This window comes from Atractosteus spatula, unplaced genomic scaffold (assembly GCF_055471065.1).
Source record: "Atractosteus spatula isolate fAtrSpa1 unplaced genomic scaffold, fAtrSpa1.hap1 Scaffold_41, whole genome shotgun sequence".
NCBI lineage: Eukaryota > Metazoa > Chordata > Actinopteri > Semionotiformes > Lepisosteidae > Atractosteus > Atractosteus spatula.
This window is the reverse complement of record NW_028296870.1, coordinates 69,940-87,419: the sequence shown is the minus strand read 5'-3', so window position 1 is coordinate 87,419 and position 17,480 is coordinate 69,940. Positions and strand designations below refer to the sequence as shown.

The following is a 17,480-nucleotide window of genomic DNA, read 5'->3' as shown; positions in this document are numbered from 1 at the left end:
AATCCCCTTTTGTGCGTGCCGACAAAGGAAGCCGATCTGTTTCTGCCCGGTTTCGAACCGGGGACTTTTCGCGTGTGAGGCGAACGTGATAACCACTACACTACGGAAACGGTGGCAATCCCTGCCCAGCGGCCCAGCGCTGAGCTTCGCCAATGCGATTCAGCTGCTTCCAGTGCCTTTATTGGAGTGCGCTGATGGACCGTGCTCTCTCTCCAGAGACCAGCACGCCTGTCATGGACGGAGCAGGAAAGGCGGCGCCACATTCTACAGCCCTCTCCACGCAATCGACGAAATCGGGCTACTGAAGTGGAGAAAATCGCCTCTCCAGAAAGTGCAAATATCATCTTGGAGAGTATAAATCCTATTGCCGAAGGTCAGCCCTGTCTACCAGAGTAACCCTCCCACCTCCTGCAGGGATGATCAGCTCGTCTCACACGCGAGAAGTCTTCGGTTGGAAACAAGCGCCCCCTCTTCTCGCGCGTTTTGCACGTTCGAGTGGTTTTAATGCGGCTCCTTCGTACACGGTGCTGATCTTTTGGAAAGCAGGAGGCAAAACTGACAGGTTCCCATACCGGGAGTCGAACCCGGGCCGCCTGGGTGAAAACCAGGAATCCTAACCGATAGACCATATGGGAGCACACACCCCTGCTGTTCCGGGTATCATGCAAGCAAACTACATAAATATGAGAAAACGCGCAAGAGAGTTGTCACTCAGAGTGTCAAAGGGTCGATGTATACTGGGGCTCAGTTGAAATGCAACGTCAGGACTTTTCCGAATTAGGTCACACGAAGAGAGCACAGCCTTTTCCGGCCTGCCACGTGGGTATCGGTAACTCGCCGTGATCGTATAGTGGTCAGTACTTTGCGTTGTGGCCGCAACAACCCCGGTTCGAATCCGGGTCACGGCAGAATAGGGGCGTCTGCTTTGACTACTTGCGCGAATGAAGGCAAAAAAAAGCCAATCGATGTGAACGAACGGCGCTTTACAGAGGAGTACTGCCTGACTGGATCGTTGATGAACGACAGAGGCCACTCTGACCTCTTCTCGGTTTTCTTCAATGACTTACTAAGGATCTTCTTCACATTCGCCCATGCAGGGGAAGCCAGTTACACCAAAGCAAACGCAGGAAAGTGCATTTCAAGCAGAGACCAGGAGGGACTTGTTTACACCGAGAGTGGTCGGAGAATGGAACAATGCGCCCAGCCCTGTTGCTGGAGCCGATTCTTGATGAGATCTTGGGCTCACTAAGAGGCCCCCGCTGGATGCTAATCTTTCTGTTGTTGTTGCAGGTCCTGCGCTGCTTTTGAGCCGACAGAGCTCGTCCTGGTCTGTCGGCACAGCCCAATTGCAAATGATCGGCTCCGCGTACAGAAGGAACGTGCGTTTGGTACAAGAGTGCATGAAGGCACCGGAAATACATTGGGAACAAATGACCGGTCGCTCAAGACCTCTGTGAAGTACAGGAGCGTGCAACAAGAGGCTATTTCCGCCCGGTCTCGGACCGGGGACCTTTCGCGTGTTAGGCGAACGTGATAGCCGCTACACTACGGAAACCTGCAGGGACCGCTGCTGGTGTCTCGCTTGCGTTTCGGGCTGAGAATGGGAAGCGTCACTTTAGGCATGGGGCGCTGGAAAGAGGAACAAAGGGCGCGATGAAACAAAATGCCGAAACCCGGGATCAAACCAGGGACCTTTAGATCTTCAGTCTAACGCTCTCCCAACTGAGCTATTTCGGCAGTGCACAGAGCCCACAGCCACCTGCTCCAGCGGCATGAGCGCACCAAGAGGAGCGGGAGAGTGTTGCAGGAACGTCACTCAGAAGGAAAGCCACCCAGCTGCGCCCTCTGAGCTCTGTCCAGCGCATCTTCCTCGCATGGACTCCTGCCTGCGACGGGCAGGAAACAATTAGCAAGAACAGAACAGCACCCCATGGGTGTCTCATGACCACACCTTAGGTTGTGACACGTGCAGGTGTGAGGGGTTGCCGGGCTACTCTGGAGCAGAGCTTGGGCGGAGGGGGGGCGGGAAAGCAGACAAAGAGGTGACACCTCAAGGTCTGCACGATCACAGCTCTCCGCCGCCCCAGGCTTCCGCTCGATAAGCTACTGGACACACCCGCCCCTCCTCACACAGACCGTGGAAAAGCCCCCGAGTGGGAGGGCTCTCTCTTCCTCCCAGGAGCTCTTGGACACGACGCACAGACAGAGCGCGGGGAGCTGCCGCCTGCAAACACGGCTCCAGGCAGGACTCCACTCCGCAGGAGCCGCAGAGCAGAGGAGATGGGGGCAGCTTAGTTCCTGTGCAGAGACCTGAGCTGTTGTTGCTGCGGACGCTGTCTTTTCTGTTCTCGGGGTAGGAGTGAATGTTGAGTTGCCCTTAGAAATGAAGCAGAGCACTTCAACGGCACGGGTGTGTGTGTGTGTGCGTGCGCCCTGGTGATTCTGGGAGACAGATCGAACCTGGGCTAAAAGAGAGGGGGCTTAGCCCTCTTCCATTTGCTAGTTCAGAGTTGTACAACCCATTTGTATCTGCTAGGCGGCGCAGTCGTCGTGCACAAAGAACGCTTTGAAAAGCGTCAAAAGCAAGTCATTCTGAGTTGGTCGTTTGTGTTTTCCGTTCAGACGCGAAATGCTGAAATGATCTCTCGGCTCCTCGGTTGTCATTTCTGCTCCGTAAAGAAATCACAGCACGCGTCGCCTTCCAGCACGCTGGGTCGGGACACGATGCCGGGGATCGAAGGGTGTGATGTCTTCCTCGTTAGTATGGTGGCAAGTATCCCCGCCTGTCACGCGGGAGACCGGGGTTCGATTCCCCGACGGGGAGTAGAAAGCTTTTCTTTTACCTCCTTAGAGAAAGGACTGCCTTTCACTTCTCTGTTTTCTTTCACAGCGTCGTGCACCTTTTCATTGCTCTCGCTTTCAGAGCCTCCGCACGGCACACGACTCGACATCAGAAAGCACATTGAAGTGAAAGCAGGAAGCGCTGCGACATGCACTGTGCAGATCCAGCCACACTAAGAGGTGAGTGGGTCTGTTCGATGCACAAAGAACGCTTTGATGAGCGTCAAAGGCAAGTCATTCCGAGTTGGTCGTTTGTGTTTTCTGTTCAGACGCGAAATGCTGAAATGATCTCTCGGCTCCTCGGTTGTCATTTCTGCTCCGTAAAGAAATCACAGCACGCGTCGGCTTCCAGCACGGTGGGTCGGGACACGATGCCGGGGGTCGGAGAGAGCGATGTCTTCCTCGTTAGTATAGTGGTGATTATCCCCACCTGTCACGCGGGAGACTGGGGTACATCAGGACGCGCATTGGAGTGAAAGCAGGATGCGCTGCGACATGCACTGTGCAGATCCCGCCACACTAAGAGGTGAGTGGGTCTGTGCGATCACAGCGCTAGGCGAATCCCCAATCCCCTTTTGTGCGTGGCGACAAAAGAAGCCGGTCTGTTTCCGCCCAGTTTCGAACCAGGGACTTTTCGCGTGTGAGGCAAACGTGATAACCACTACACTACGGAAACGGTAGCAAACCCTTCCCAGCGGCCCAGTGCTGAGCTTCGCCAATGCGATTCAGCTGCTTCCAGTGCCTTTATTGGAGTGCGCTGATGGACCGTGCTCTCTCTCCAGAGACCAGCACGCCTGTCATGGACGGAGCAGGAAAAGCGGCGCCACATTCTACAGCCCTCTCCACGCAATCGACGAAATCGGGCTACTGAAGTGGAGAAAATCGCCTCTCCAGAAAGTGCAAATATCATCTTGGAGAGTATAAATCCTATTGCCGAAGGTCAGCCCTGTCTACCAGAGTAACCCTCCCACCTCCTGCAGCGATGATCAGCTCGTCTCACACGCGAGAAGTCTTCGGTTGGAAACAAGCGCCCCCTCTTCTCGCGCGTTTTGCACGTTCGAGTGGTTTTAATGCGGCTCCTTCGTACACGGTGCTGATCTTTTGGAAAGCAGGAGGCAAAACTGACACGTTCCCATACCGGGAGTCAAACCCGGGCCGCCTGGGTGAAAACCAGGAATCCTAACCACTAGACCATATGGGAGCACACAACCCCGCTGTTCCGGGCATCATGCAAGCAAACTACATAAATATGCGAAAACACGCAAGAGAGTTGTCACTCAGAGTGTCGAAGGGTCGATGTATACTGGGGCTCAGTTGAAATGCAACGTCAGGACTTTTCCGAATTAGGTCACACGAAGAGAGCACAGCCTTTTCCGCCCTACCATGTGTGTATCGGTAACTCGCCGTGATCGTATAGTGGTCAGTACTTTGCGTTGTGGCCGCAACAACCCCGGTTTGAATCCGGGTCACGGCAGAATAGGGGCGTCTGCTTTTACTACTTGCGCGAATGAAGGCAAAAAAAAGCCAATCGATGTGAACGAACGGCGCTTTACAGAGGAGTACTGCCTGACTGGATCGTTGATGAACGACAGAGGCCACTCCGACCTCTTCTCGGTTTTCTTCAACGACTTACTAAGGATCTTCTTCACATTCGCCCATGCAGGGGAAGCCAGTTACACCAAAGCAAACGCAGGAAAGTGCATTTCAAGCAGAGACCAGGAGGGACTTGTTTACACCGAGAGTGGTCGGAGAATGGAACAATGCGCCCAGCCCTGTTGCTGGAGCCGATTCTTGATGAGATCTTGGGCTCACTGGATGCTAATCTTTCTGTTGTTCTTGCTGGTCCTGCGCTGCTTTTGAGCCGACAGAGCTCGTCCTGGTCTGTCGGCACAGCCCAATTGCAAATGATCGGCTCCGCGTACAGAAGGAACGTGCGTTTGGTACAAGAGTGCATGAAGGCACCGGAAATACATTGGGAACAAATGACCGGTCGCTCAAGACCTCTGTGAAGTACAGGAGCGTGCAAAAAGAGGCTGTTTCCGCCCGGTCTCGAACCGGGGACCTTTCGCGTGTGAGGCGAACGTGATAGCCGCTACACTACGGAAACCTGCAGGGACTGCTGCTGGTGTCTCGCTTGCGTTTCGGGCTGAGACAGGGAAGCGTCACTTTAGGCAGGGGGCGCTGGAGAGAGGAACAAAGGGCGCGATGAAACAAAATGCCGAAACCCGGGATCAAACCAGGGACTTTTAGATCTTCAGTCTAACGCTCTCCCAACTGACCTATTTCGGCAGTGCGCAGAGCCCACAGCCACCTGCTCCAGCCTTCCTGTGTTGCGGCATGAGCGCACCAAGAGGAGCGGGAGAGTGTTGCAGGAACGTCACTCAGAAGGAAAGCCACCCAGCTGTGCCCTCTGAGCTCTGTCCAGCGCATCTTCCTCGCATGGACTCCTGCCTGCGACGGGCAGGAAACAATTAGCAAGAACAGAGCAGCACCCCATGGGTGTCTCATGACCACACCTTAGGTTGTGACACGTGCAGGTGTGAGGGGTTGCCGGGCTACTCTGGAGCAGAGCTTGGGCGGAGGGGGGGCGGGAAAGCAGACAAAGAGGTGACACCTCAAGGTCTGCACGATCACAGCTCTCCGCCGCCCCAGGCTTCCGCTCGATAAGCTACTGGACACACCCGCCCCTCCTCACACAGACCGTGGAAAAGCCCCCGAGTGGGAGGGCTCTCTCTTCCTCCCAGGAGCTCTTGGACGCACAGACAGAGCGCGGGGAGCCGCCGCCTGCAAACACGGCTCCAGGCAGGACTCCACTCCGCAGGAGCCGCAGAGCAGAGGAGATGGGGGCAGCTGAGCTCCTGTGCAGAGACCTGAGCTGTTGTTGCTGCGGACGCTGTCTTTTCTGTTCTCGGGGTAGGAGTGAATGTTGAGTTGCCCTTAGAAATGAAGCAGAGCACTTCAACGGCACGGGTGTGTGTGCGTGCGCCCTGGTGATTCTGGGAGACAGATCGAACCTGGGCTAAAAGAGAGGGGGCTTAGCCCTCTTCCATTTGCTAGTTCAGAGTTGTACAACCCATCTGTATCTGCTAGGCGGCGCAGTCGTCGTGCACAAAGAACGCTTTGAAAAGCGTCAAAAGCAAGTCATTCCGAGTTGGTCGTTTGTGTTTTCCGTTCAGACGCGAAATGCTGACATGATCTCTCGGCTCCTCGGTTGTCATTTCTGTTCCGTAAAGGAATCACAGCACGCGTCGCCTTCCAGCACGCTGGGTCGGGACACGATGCCGAGGATCGGAGAGTGCGGTGTCTTCCTCGTTAATATAGTGGCAAGTATCCCCGCCTGTCACGCGGGAGACCAGGGTTCGGTTCCCTGACGGGGAGTAGAAAGCTTTTCTTTTACCTCCTTAGAGAAAGGACTGCCTTTCACTTCTCTGTTTTCTTTCACAGCGCCGTGCACCTTTTCATTGCTCTCGCTTTCAGAGCCTCCGCACGGCACACGACTCGACATCAGGAAGCACATTGAAGTGAAAGCAGGAAGCGCTGCGACATGCACTGTGCAGATCCCGCCACACTAAGAGGTGAGTGGGTCTGTTCGATGCACAAAGAACGCTTTGAAAGCATCAAAGGCAAATCATTCCGAGTTGGTCGTTTGTGTTTTCTGTTCAGACGCGAAATGCTGAAATGATCTCTCGGCTCCTCGGTTGTCATTTCTGCTCCGTAAAGGAATCACAGCAGGCGTCGGCTTCCAGCACGGTGGGTCGGGACACGATGCCGGGGGTCGGAGAGAGCGATGTCTTCCTCGTTAGTATAGTGGTGATTATCCGCACCTGTCACGCGGGAGACTGGGGTACTTCAGGACGCGCATTGAAGTGAAAGCAGGATGCGCTGCGACATGCACTGTGCAGATCCCGCCACACTAAGAGGTGAGTGGGTCTGTTCGATGCACAAAGAACGCTTTGAAAGCATCAAAGGCAAATCATTCCGAGTTGGTCGTTTGTGTTTTCTGTTCAGACGCGAAATGCTGAAATGATCTCTCGGCTCCTCGGTTGTCATTTCTGCTCCGTAAAGGAATCACAGCAGGCGTCGGCTTCCAGCACGGTGGGTCGGGACACGATGCCGGGGGTCGGAGAGAGCGATGTCTTCCTCGTTAGTATAGTGGTGATTATCCGCACCTGTCACGCGGGAGACTGGGGTACATCAGGACGCGCATTGAAGTGAAAGCAGGATGCGCTGCGACATGCACTGTGCAGATCCCGCCACACTAAGAGGTGAGTGGGTCTGTTCGATCACTGCGCTAGGCGAATCCCCAATCCCCTTTTGTGCGTGCCGACAAAGGAAGCCGGTCTGTTTCCGCCCGGTTTCGAACCGGGGACCTTTCGCGTGTGAGGCGAACGTGATAACCACTACACTACGGAAACGGTGGCAATCCCTGCCCAGCGGCCCAGCGCTGAGCTTCGCCAATGCGATTCAGCTGCTTCCAGTGCCTTTATTGGAGTGCGCTGATGGACCGTGCTCTCTCTCCAGAGACCAGCACGCCTGTCATGGACGGAGCAGGAAAGGCGGCGCCACATTCTACAGCCCTCTCCACGCAATCGACGAAATCGGGCTACTGAAGTGGAGAAAATCGCCTCTCCAGAAAGTGCAAATATCATCTTGGAGAGTATAAATCCTATTGCCGAAGGTCAGCCCTGTCTACCAGAGTAACCCTCCCACCTCCTGCAGGGATGATCAGCTCGTCTCACACGCGAGAAGTCTTCGGTTGGAAACAAGCGCCCCCTCTTCTCGCGCGTTTTGCACGTTCGAGTGGTTTTAATGCGGCTCCTTCGTACACGGTGCTGATCTTTTGGAAAGCAGGAGGCAAAACTGACAGGTTCCCATACCGGGAGTCGAACCCGGGCCGCCTGGGTGAAAACCAGGAATCCTAACCGCTAGACCATATGGGAGCACACACCCCTGCTGTTCCGGGCATCATGCAAGCAAACTACATAAATATGAGAAAACGCGCAAGAGAGTTGTCACTCAGAGTGTCGAAGGGTCGATGTATACTGGGGCTCAGTTGAAATGCAACGTCAGGACTTTTCCGAATTAGGTCACACGAAGAGAGCACAGCCTTTTCCGGCCTGCCACGTGGGTATCGGTAACTCGCCGTGATCGTATAGTGGTCAGTACTTTGCGTTGTGGCCGCAACAACCCCGGTTCGAATCCGGGTCACGGCAGAATAGGGGCGTCTGCTTTGACTACTTGCGCGAATGAAGGCAAAAAAAAGCCAATCGATGTGAACGAACGGCGCTTTACAGAGGAGTACTGCCTGACTGGATCGTTGATGAACGACAGAGGCCACTCTGACCTCTTCTCGGTTTTCTTCAATGACTTACTAAGGATCTTCTTCACATTCGCCCATGCAGGGGAAGCCAGTTACCCCAAAGCAAACGCAGGAAAGTGCATTTCAAGCAGAGACCAGGAGGGACTTGTTTACACCGAGAGTGGTCGGAGAATGGAACAATGCGCCCAGCCCTGTTGCTGGAGCCGATTCTTGATGAGATCTTGGGCTCACTAAGAGGCCCCCGCTGGATGCTAATCTTTCTGTTGTTGTTGCAGGTCCTGCGCTGCTTTTGAGCCGACAGAGCTCGTCCTGGTCTGTCGGCACAGCCCAATTGCAAATGATCGGCTCCGCGTACAGAAGGAACGTGCGTTTGGTACAAGAGTGCATGAAGGCACCGGAAATACTTTGGGAACAAATGACCGGTCGCTCAAGACCTCTGTGAAGTACAGGAGCGTGCAAAAAGAGGCTGTTTCCGCCCGGTCTCGAACCGGGGACCTTTCGCGTGTGAGGCGAACGTGATAGCCGCTACACTACGGAAACCTGCAGGGACCGCTGCTGGTGTCTCGCTTGCGTTTCGGGCTGAGAAAGGGAAGCGTCACTTTAGGCAGGGGGCGCTGGAGAGAGGAACAAAGGGCGCGATGAAACAAAATGCCGAAACCCGGGATCAAACCAGGGACTTTTAGATCTTCAGTCTAACGCTCTCCCAACTGACCTATTTCGGCAGTGCGCAGAGCCCACAGCCACCTGCTCCAGCCTTCCTGTGTTGCGGCATGAGCGCACCAAGAGGAGCGGGAGAGTGTTGCAGGAACGTCACTCAGAAGGAAAGCCACCCAGCTGTGCCCTCTGAGCTCTGTCCAGCGCATCTTCCTCGCATGGACTCCTGCCTGCGACGGGCAGGAAACAATTAGCAAGAACAGAGCAGCACCCCATGGGTGTCTCATGACCACACCTTAGGTTGTGACACGTGCAGGTGTGAGGGGTTGCCGGGCTACTCTGGAGCAGAGCTTGGGCGGAGGGGGGGCGGGAAAGCAGACAAAGAGGTGACACCTCAAGGTCTGCACGATCACAGCTCTCCGCCGCCCCAGGCTTCCGCTCGATAAGCTACTGGACACACCCGCCCCTCCTCACACAGACCGTGGAAAAGCCCCCGAGTGGGAGGGCTCTCTCTTCCTCCCAGGAGCTCTTGGACGCACAGACAGAGCGCGGGGAGCCGCCGCCTGCAAACACGGCTCCAGGCAGGACTCCACTCCGCAGGAGCCGCAGAGCAGAGGAGATGGGGGCAGCTTAGCTCCTGTGCAGAGACCTGAGCTGTTGTTGCTGCGGACGCTGTCTTTTCTGTTCTCGGGGTAGGAGTGAATGTTGAGTTGCCCTTAGAAATGAAGCAGAGCACTTCAACGGCACGGGTGTGTGTGCGTGCGCCCTGGTGATTCTGGGAGACAGATCGAACCTGGGCTAAAAGAGAGGGGGCTTAGCCCTCTTCCATTTGCTAGTTCAGAGTTGTACAACCCATCTGTATCTGCTAGGCGGCGCAGTCGTCGTGCACAAAGAACGCTTTGAAAAGCGTCAAAAGCAAGTCATTCCGAGTTGGTCGTTTGTGTTTTCCGTTCAGACGCGAAATGCTGACATGATCTCTCGGCTCCTCGGTTGTCATTTCTGTTCCGTAAAGGAATCACAGCACGCGTCGCCTTCCAGCACGCTGGGTCGGGACACGATGCCGAGGATCGGAGAGTGCGGTGTCTTCCTCGTTAGTATAGTGGCAAGTATCCCCGCCTGTCACGCGGGAGACCAGGGTTCGGTTCCCTGACGGGGAGTAGAAAGCTTTTCTTTTACCTCCTTAGAGAAAGGACTGCCTTTCACTTCTCTGTTTTCTTTCACAGCGCCGTGCACCTTTTCATTGCTCTCGCTTTCAGAGCCTCCGCACGGCACACGACTCGACATCAGGAAGCACATTGAAGTGAAAGCAGGAAGCGCTGCGACATGCACTGTGCAGATCCCGCCACACTAAGAGGTGAGTGGGTCTGTTCGATGCACAAAGAACGCTTTGAAAGCATCAAAGGCAAATCATTCCGAGTTGGTCGTTTGTGTTTTCTGTTCAGACGCGAAATGCTGAAATGATCTCTCGGCTCCTCGGTTGTCATTTCTGCTCCGTAAAGGAATCACAGCAGGCGTCGGCTTCCAGCACGGTGGGTCGGGACACGATGCCGGGGGTCGGAGAGAGCGATGTCTTCCTCGTTAGTATAGTGGTGATTATCCGCACCTGTCACGCGGGAGACTGGGGTACATCAGGACGCGCATTGAAGTGAAAGCAGGATGCGCTGCGACATGCACTGTGCAGATCCCGCCACACTAAGAGGTGAGTGGGTCTGTTCGATCACTGCGCTAGGCGAATCCCCAATCCCCTTTTGTGCGTGCCGACAAAGGAAGCCGGTCTGTTTCCGCCCGGTTTCGAACCGGGGACCTTTCGCGTGTGAGGCGAACGTGATAACCACTACACTACGGAAACGGTGGCAATCCCTGCCCAGCGGCCCAGCGCTGAGCTTCGCCAATGCGATTCAGCTGCTTCCAGTGCCTTTATTGGAGTGCGCTGATGGACCGTGCTCTCTCTCCAGAGACCAGCACGCCTGTCATGGACGGAGCAGGAAAGGCGGCGCCACATTCTACAGCCCTCTCCACGCAATCGACGAAATCGGGCTACTGAAGTGGAGAAAATCGCCTCTCCAGAAAGTGCAAATATCATCTTGGAGAGTATAAATCCTATTGCCGAAGGTCAGCCCTGTCTACCAGAGTAACCCTCCCACCTCCTGCAGGGATGATCAGCTCGTCTCACACGCGAGAAGTCTTCGGTTGGAAACAAGCGCCCCCTCTTCTCGCGCGTTTTGCACGTTCGAGTGGTTTTAATGCGGCTCCTTCGTACACGGTGCTGATCTTTTGGAAAGCAGGAGGCAAAACTGACAGGTTCCCATACCGGGAGTCGAACCCGGGCCGCCTGGGTGAAAACCAGGAATCCTAACCGATAGACCATATGGGAGCACACACCCCTGCTGTTCCGGGCATCATGCAAGCAAACTACATAAATATGAGAAAACGCGCAAGAGAGTTGTCACTCAGAGTGTCGAAGGGTCGATGTATACTGGGGCTCAGTTGAAATGCAACGTCAGGACTTTTCCGAATTAGGTCACACGAAGAGAGCACAGCCTTTTCCGGCCTGCCACGTGGGTATCGGTAACTCGCCGTGATCGTATAGTGGTCAGTACTTTGCGTTGTGGCCGCAACAACCCCGGTTCGAATCCGGGTCACGGCAGAATAGGGGCGTCTGCTTTGACTACTTGCGCGAATGAAGGCAAAAAAAAGCCAATCGATGTGAACGAACGGCGCTTTACAGAGGAGTACTGCCTGACTGGATCGTTGATGAACGACAGAGGCCACTCTGACCTCTTCTCGGTTTTCTTCAATGACTTACTAAGGATCTTCTTCACATTCGCCCATGCAGGGGAAGCCAGTTACCCCAAAGCAAACGCAGGAAAGTGCATTTCAAGCAGAGACCAGGAGGGACTTGTTTACACCGAGAGTGGTCGGAGAATGGAACAATGCGCCCAGCCCTGTTGCTGGAGCCGATTCTTGATGAGATCTTGGGCTCACTAAGAGGCCCCCGCTGGATGCTAATCTTTCTGTTGTTGTTGCAGGTCCTGCGCTGCTTTTGAGCCGACAGAGCTCGTCCTGGTCTGTCGGCACAGCCCAATTGCAAATGATCGGCTCCGCGTACAGAAGGAACGTGCGTTTGGTACAAGAGTGCATGAAGGCACCGGAAATACATTGGGAACAAATGACCGGTCGCTCAAGACCTCTGTGAAGTACAGGAGCGTGCAAAAAGAGGCTGTTTCCGCCCGGTCTCGAACCGGGGACCTTTCGCGTGTGAGGCGAACGTGATAGCCGCTACACTACGGAAACCTGCAGGGACCGCTGCTGGTGTCTCGCTTGCGTTTCGGGCTGAGAAAGGGAAGCGTCACTTTAGGCAGGGGGCGCTGGAGAGAGGAACAAAGGGCGCGATGAAACAAAATGCCGAAACCCGGGATCAAACCAGGGACTTTTAGATCTTCAGTCTAACGCTCTCCCAACTGACCTATTTCGGCAGTGCGCAGAGCCCACAGCCACCTGCTCCAGCCTTCCTGTGTTGCGGCATGAGCGCACCAAGAGGAGCGGGAGAGTGTTGCAGGAACGTCACTCAGAAGGAAAGCCACCCAGCTGTGCCCTCTGAGCTCTGTCCAGCGCATCTTCCTCGCATGGACTCCTGCCTGCGACGGGCAGGAAACAATTAGCAAGAACAGAGCAGCACCCCATGGGTGTCTCATGACCACACCTTAGGTTGTGACACGTGCAGGTGTGAGGGGTTGCCGGGCTACTCTGGAGCAGAGCTTGGGCGGAGGGGGGGCGGGAAAGCAGACAAAGAGGTGACACCTCAAGGTCTGCACGATCACAGCTCTCCGCCGCCCCAGGCTTCCGCTCGATAAGCTACTGGACACACCCGCCCCTCCTCACACAGACCGTGGAAAAGCCCCCGAGTGGGAGGGCTCTCTCTTCCTCCCAGGAGCTCTTGGACGCACAGACAGAGCGCGGGGAGCCGCCGCCTGCAAACACGGCTCCAGGCAGGACTCCACTCCGCAGGAGCCGCAGAGCAGAGGAGATGGGGGCAGCTTAGCTCCTGTGCAGAGACCTGAGCTGTTGTTGCTGCGGACGCTGTCTTTTCTGTTCTCGGGGTAGGAGTGAATGTTGAGTTGCCCTTAGAAATGAAGCAGAGCACTTCAACGGCACGGGTGTGTGTGCGTGCGCCCTGGTGATTCTGGGAGACAGATCGAACCTGGGCTAAAAGAGAGGGGGCTTAGCCCTCTTCCATTTGCTAGTTCAGAGTTGTACAACCCATCTGTATCTGCTAGGCGGCGCAGTCGTCGTGCACAAAGAACGCTTTGAAAAGCGTCAAAAGCAAGTCATTCCGAGTTGGTCGTTTGTGTTTTCCGTTCAGACGCGAAATGCTGACATGATCTCTCGGCTCCTCGGTTGTCATTTCTGTTCCGTAAAGGAATCACAGCACGCGTCGCCTTCCAGCACGCTGGGTCGGGACACGATGCCGAGGATCGGAGAGTGCGGTGTCTTCCTCGTTAGTATAGTGGCAAGTATCCCCGCCTGTCACGCGGGAGACCAGGGTTCGGTTCCCTGACGGGGAGTAGAAAGCTTTTCTTTTACCTCCTTAGAGAAAGGACTGCCTTTCACTTCTCTGTTTTCTTTCACAGCGCCGTGCACCTTTTCATTGCTCTCGCTTTCAGAGCCTCCGCACGGCACACGACTCGACATCAGGAAGCACATTGAAGTGAAAGCAGGAAGCGCTGCGACATGCACTGTGCAGATCCCGCCACACTAAGAGGTGAGTGGGTCTGTTCGATGCACAAAGAACGCTTTGAAAGCATCAAAGGCAAATCATTCCGAGTTGGTCGTTTGTGTTTTCTGTTCAGACGCGAAATGCTGAAATGATCTCTCGGCTCCTCGGTTGTCATTTCTGCTCCGTAAAGGAATCACAGCAGGCGTCGGCTTCCAGCACGGTGGGTCGGGACACGATGCCGGGGGTCGGAGAGAGCGATGTCTTCCTCGTTAGTATAGTGGTGATTATCCGCACCTGTCACGCGGGAGACTGGGGTACATCAGGACGCGCATTGAAGTGAAAGCAGGATGCGCTGCGACATGCACTGTGCAGATCCCGCCACACTAAGAGGTGAGTGGGTCTGTTCGATCACTGCGCTAGGCGAATCCCCAATCCCCTTTTGTGCGTGCCGACAAAGGAAGCCGGTCTGTTTCCGCCCGGTTTCGAACCGGGGACCTTTCGCGTGTGAGGCGAACGTGATAACCACTACACTACGGAAACGGTGGCAATCCCTGCCCAGCGGCCCAGCGCTGAGCTTCGCCAATGCGATTCAGCTGCTTCCAGTGCCTTTATTGGAGTGCGCTGATGGACCGTGCTCTCTCTCCAGAGACCAGCACGCCTGTCATGGACGGAGCAGGAAAGGCGGCGCCACATTCTACAGCCCTCTCCACGCAATCGACGAAATCGGGCTACTGAAGTGGAGAAAATCGCCTCTCCAGAAAGTGCAAATATCATCTTGGAGAGTATAAATCCTATTGCCGAAGGTCAGCCCTGTCTACCAGAGTAACCCTCCCACCTCCTGCAGGGATGATCAGCTCGTCTCACACGCGAGAAGTCTTCGGTTGGAAACAAGCGCCCCCTCTTCTCGCGCGTTTTGCACGTTCGAGTGGTTTTAATGCGGCTCCTTCGTACACGGTGCTGATCTTTTGGAAAGCAGGAGGCAAAACTGACAGGTTCCCATACCGGGAGTCGAACCCGGGCCGCCTGGGTGAAAACCAGGAATCCTAACCGCTAGACCATATGGGAGCACACACCCCTGCTGTTCCGGGCATCATGCAAGCAAACTACATAAATATGAGAAAACGCGCAAGAGAGTTGTCACTCAGAGTGTCGAAGGGTCGATGTATACTGGGGCTCAGTTGAAATGCAACGTCAGGACTTTTCCGAATTAGGTCACACGAAGAGAGCACAGCCTTTTCCGGCCTGCCACGTGGGTATCGGTAACTCGCCGTGATCGTATAGTGGTCAGTACTTTGCGTTGTGGCCGCAACAACCCCGGTTCGAATCCGGGTCACGGCAGAATAGGGGCGTCTGCTTTGACTACTTGCGCGAATGAAGGCAAAAAAAAGCCAATCGATGTGAACGAACGGCGCTTTACAGAGGAGTACTGCCTGACTGGATCGTTGATGAACGACAGAGGCCACTCTGACCTCTTCTCGGTTTTCTTCAATGACTTACTAAGGATCTTCTTCACATTCGCCCATGCAGGGGAAGCCAGTTACACCAAAGCAAACGCAGGAAAGTGCATTTCAAGCAGAGACCAGGAGGGACTTGTTTACACCGAGAGTGGTCGGAGAATGGAACAATGCGCCCAGCCCTGTTGCTGGAGCCGATTCTTGATGAGATCTTGGGCTCACTAAGAGGCCCCCGCTGGATGCTAATCTTTCTGTTGTTGTTGCAGGTCCTGCGCTGCTTTTGAGCCGACAGAGCTCGTCCTGGTCTGTCGGCACAGCCCAATTGCAAATGATCGGCTCCGCGTACAGAAGGAACGTGCGTTTGGTACAAGAGTGCATGAAGGCACCGGAAATACATTGGGAACAAATGACCGGTCGCTCAAGACCTCTGTGAAGTACAGGAGCGTGCAAAAAGAGGCTGTTTCCGCCCGGTCTCGAACCGGGGACCTTTCGCGTGTGAGGCGAACGTGATAGCCGCTACACTACGGAAACCTGCAGGGACCGCTGCTGGTGTCTCGCTTGCGTTTCGGGCTGAGAAAGGGAAGCGTCACTTTAGGCAGGGGGCGCTGGAGAGAGGAACAAAGGGCGCGATGAAACAAAATGCCGAAACCCGGGATCAAACCAGGGACTTTTAGATCTTCAGTCTAACGCTCTCCCAACTGACCTATTTCGGCAGTGCGCAGAGCCCACAGCCACCTGCTCCAGCCTTCCTGTGTTGCGGCATGAGCGCACCAAGAGGAGCGGGAGAGTGTTGCAGGAACGTCACTCAGAAGGAAAGCCACCCAGCTGTGCCCTCTGAGCTCTGTCCAGCGCATCTTCCTCGCATGGACTCCTGCCTGCGACGGGCAGGAAACAATTAGCAAGAACAGAGCAGCACCCCATGGGTGTCTCATGACCACACCTTAGGTTGTGACACGTGCAGGTGTGAGGGGTTGCCGGGCTACTCTGGAGCAGAGCTTGGGCGGAGGGGGGGCGGGAAAGCAGACAAAGAGGTGACACCTCAAGGTCTGCACGATCACAGCTCTCCGCCGCCCCAGGCTTCCGCTCGATAAGCTACTGGACACACCCGCCCCTCCTCACACAGACCGTGGAAAAGCCCCCGAGTGGGAGGGCTCTCTCTTCCTCCCAGGAGCTCTTGGACGCACAGACAGAGCGCGGGGAGCCGCCGCCTGCAAACACGGCTCCAGGCAGGACTCCACTCCGCAGGAGCCGCAGAGCAGAGGAGATGGGGGCAGCTTAGCTCCTGTGCAGAGACCTGAGCTGTTGTTGCTGCGGACGCTGTCTTTTCTGTTCTCGGGGTAGGAGTGAATGTTGAGTTGCCCTTAGAAATGAAGCAGAGCACTTCAACGGCACGGGTGTGTGTGCGTGCGCCCTGGTGATTCTGGGAGACAGATCGAACCTGGGCTAAAAGAGAGGGGGCTTAGCCCTCTTCCATTTGCTAGTTCAGAGTTGTACAACCCATCTGTATCTGCTAGGCGGCGCAGTCGTCGTGCACAAAGAACGCTTTGAAAAGCGTCAAAAGCAAGTCATTCCGAGTTGGTCGTTTGTGTTTTCCGTTCAGACGCGAAATGCTGACATGATCTCTCGGCTCCTCGGTTGTCATTTCTGTTCCGTAAAGGAATCACAGCACGCGTCGCCTTCCAGCACGCTGGGTCGGGACACGATGCCGAGGATCGGAGAGTGCGGTGTCTTCCTCGTTAGTATAGTGGCAAGTATCTCCGCCTGTCACGCAGGAGACCAGGGTTCGATTCCCTGACGGGGAGTAGAAAGCTTTTCTTTTACCTCCTTAGAGAAAGGACTGCCTTTCACTTCTCTGTTTTCTTTCACAGCGCCGTGCACCTTTTCATTGCTCTCGCTTTCAGAGCCTCCGCACGGCACACGACTCGACATCAGGAAGCACATTGAAGTGAAAGCAGGAAGCGCTGCGACATGCACTGTGCAGATCCCGCCACACTAAGAGGTGAGTGGGTCTGTTCGATGCACAAAGAACGCTTTGAAAGCATCAAAGGCAAATCATTCCGAGTTGGTCGTTTGTGTTTTCTGTTCAGACGCGAAATGCTGAAATGATCTCTCGGCTCCTCGGTTGTCATTTCTGCTCCGTAAAGGAATCACAGCAGGCGTCGGCTTCCAGCACGGTGGGTCGGGACACGATGCCGGGGGTCGGAGAGAGCGATGTCTTCCTCGTTAGTATAGTGGTGATTATCCGCACCTGTCACGCGGGAGACTGGGGTACATCAGGACGCGCATTGAAGTGAAAGCAGGATGCGCTGCGACATGCACTGTGCAGATCCCGCCACACTAAGAGGTGAGTGGGTCTGTTCGATCACTGCGCTAGGCGAATCCCCAATCCCCTTTTGTGCGTGCCGACAAAGGAAGCCGGTCTGTTTCCGCCCGGTTTCGAACCGGGGACCTTTCGCGTGTGAGGCGAACGTGATAACCACTACACTACGGAAAC

At 55.2% G+C, this 17,480-nt stretch overlaps 7 non-coding genes across 7 annotated transcripts; all 7 read right to left on the bottom strand.

Annotated features, from left to right (window-relative positions):
* Positions 1 to 3,970: 3,970 nt before the first annotated feature.
* trnae-uuc (transfer RNA glutamic acid (anticodon UUC)) lies at positions 3,971 to 4,042 on the bottom strand. The gene has a single exon. It is a non-coding gene; the product is annotated as a tRNA-Glu (tRNA).
* A 3,141-nt stretch (positions 4,043 to 7,183) lies between these two features.
* trnav-cac (transfer RNA valine (anticodon CAC)) lies at positions 7,184 to 7,256 on the bottom strand. Its single transcript has one exon. It is a non-coding gene; the product is annotated as a tRNA-Val (tRNA).
* A 453-nt stretch (positions 7,257 to 7,709) lies between these two features.
* Positions 7,710 to 7,781, bottom strand: trnae-uuc (transfer RNA glutamic acid (anticodon UUC)). The gene has a single exon. It is a non-coding gene; the product is annotated as a tRNA-Glu (tRNA).
* Positions 7,782 to 10,591: 2,810 nt separating this feature from the next.
* On the bottom strand, positions 10,592 to 10,664 carry trnav-cac (transfer RNA valine (anticodon CAC)). The gene has a single exon. It is a non-coding gene; the product is annotated as a tRNA-Val (tRNA).
* Positions 10,665 to 13,999: 3,335 nt separating this feature from the next.
* On the bottom strand, positions 14,000 to 14,072 carry trnav-cac (transfer RNA valine (anticodon CAC)). Its single transcript has one exon. It is a non-coding gene; the product is annotated as a tRNA-Val (tRNA).
* A 453-nt stretch (positions 14,073 to 14,525) lies between these two features.
* trnae-uuc (transfer RNA glutamic acid (anticodon UUC)) lies at positions 14,526 to 14,597 on the bottom strand. Its single transcript has one exon. It is a non-coding gene; the product is annotated as a tRNA-Glu (tRNA).
* A 2,810-nt stretch (positions 14,598 to 17,407) lies between these two features.
* Positions 17,408 to 17,480, bottom strand: trnav-cac (transfer RNA valine (anticodon CAC)). Its single transcript has one exon. It is a non-coding gene; the product is annotated as a tRNA-Val (tRNA).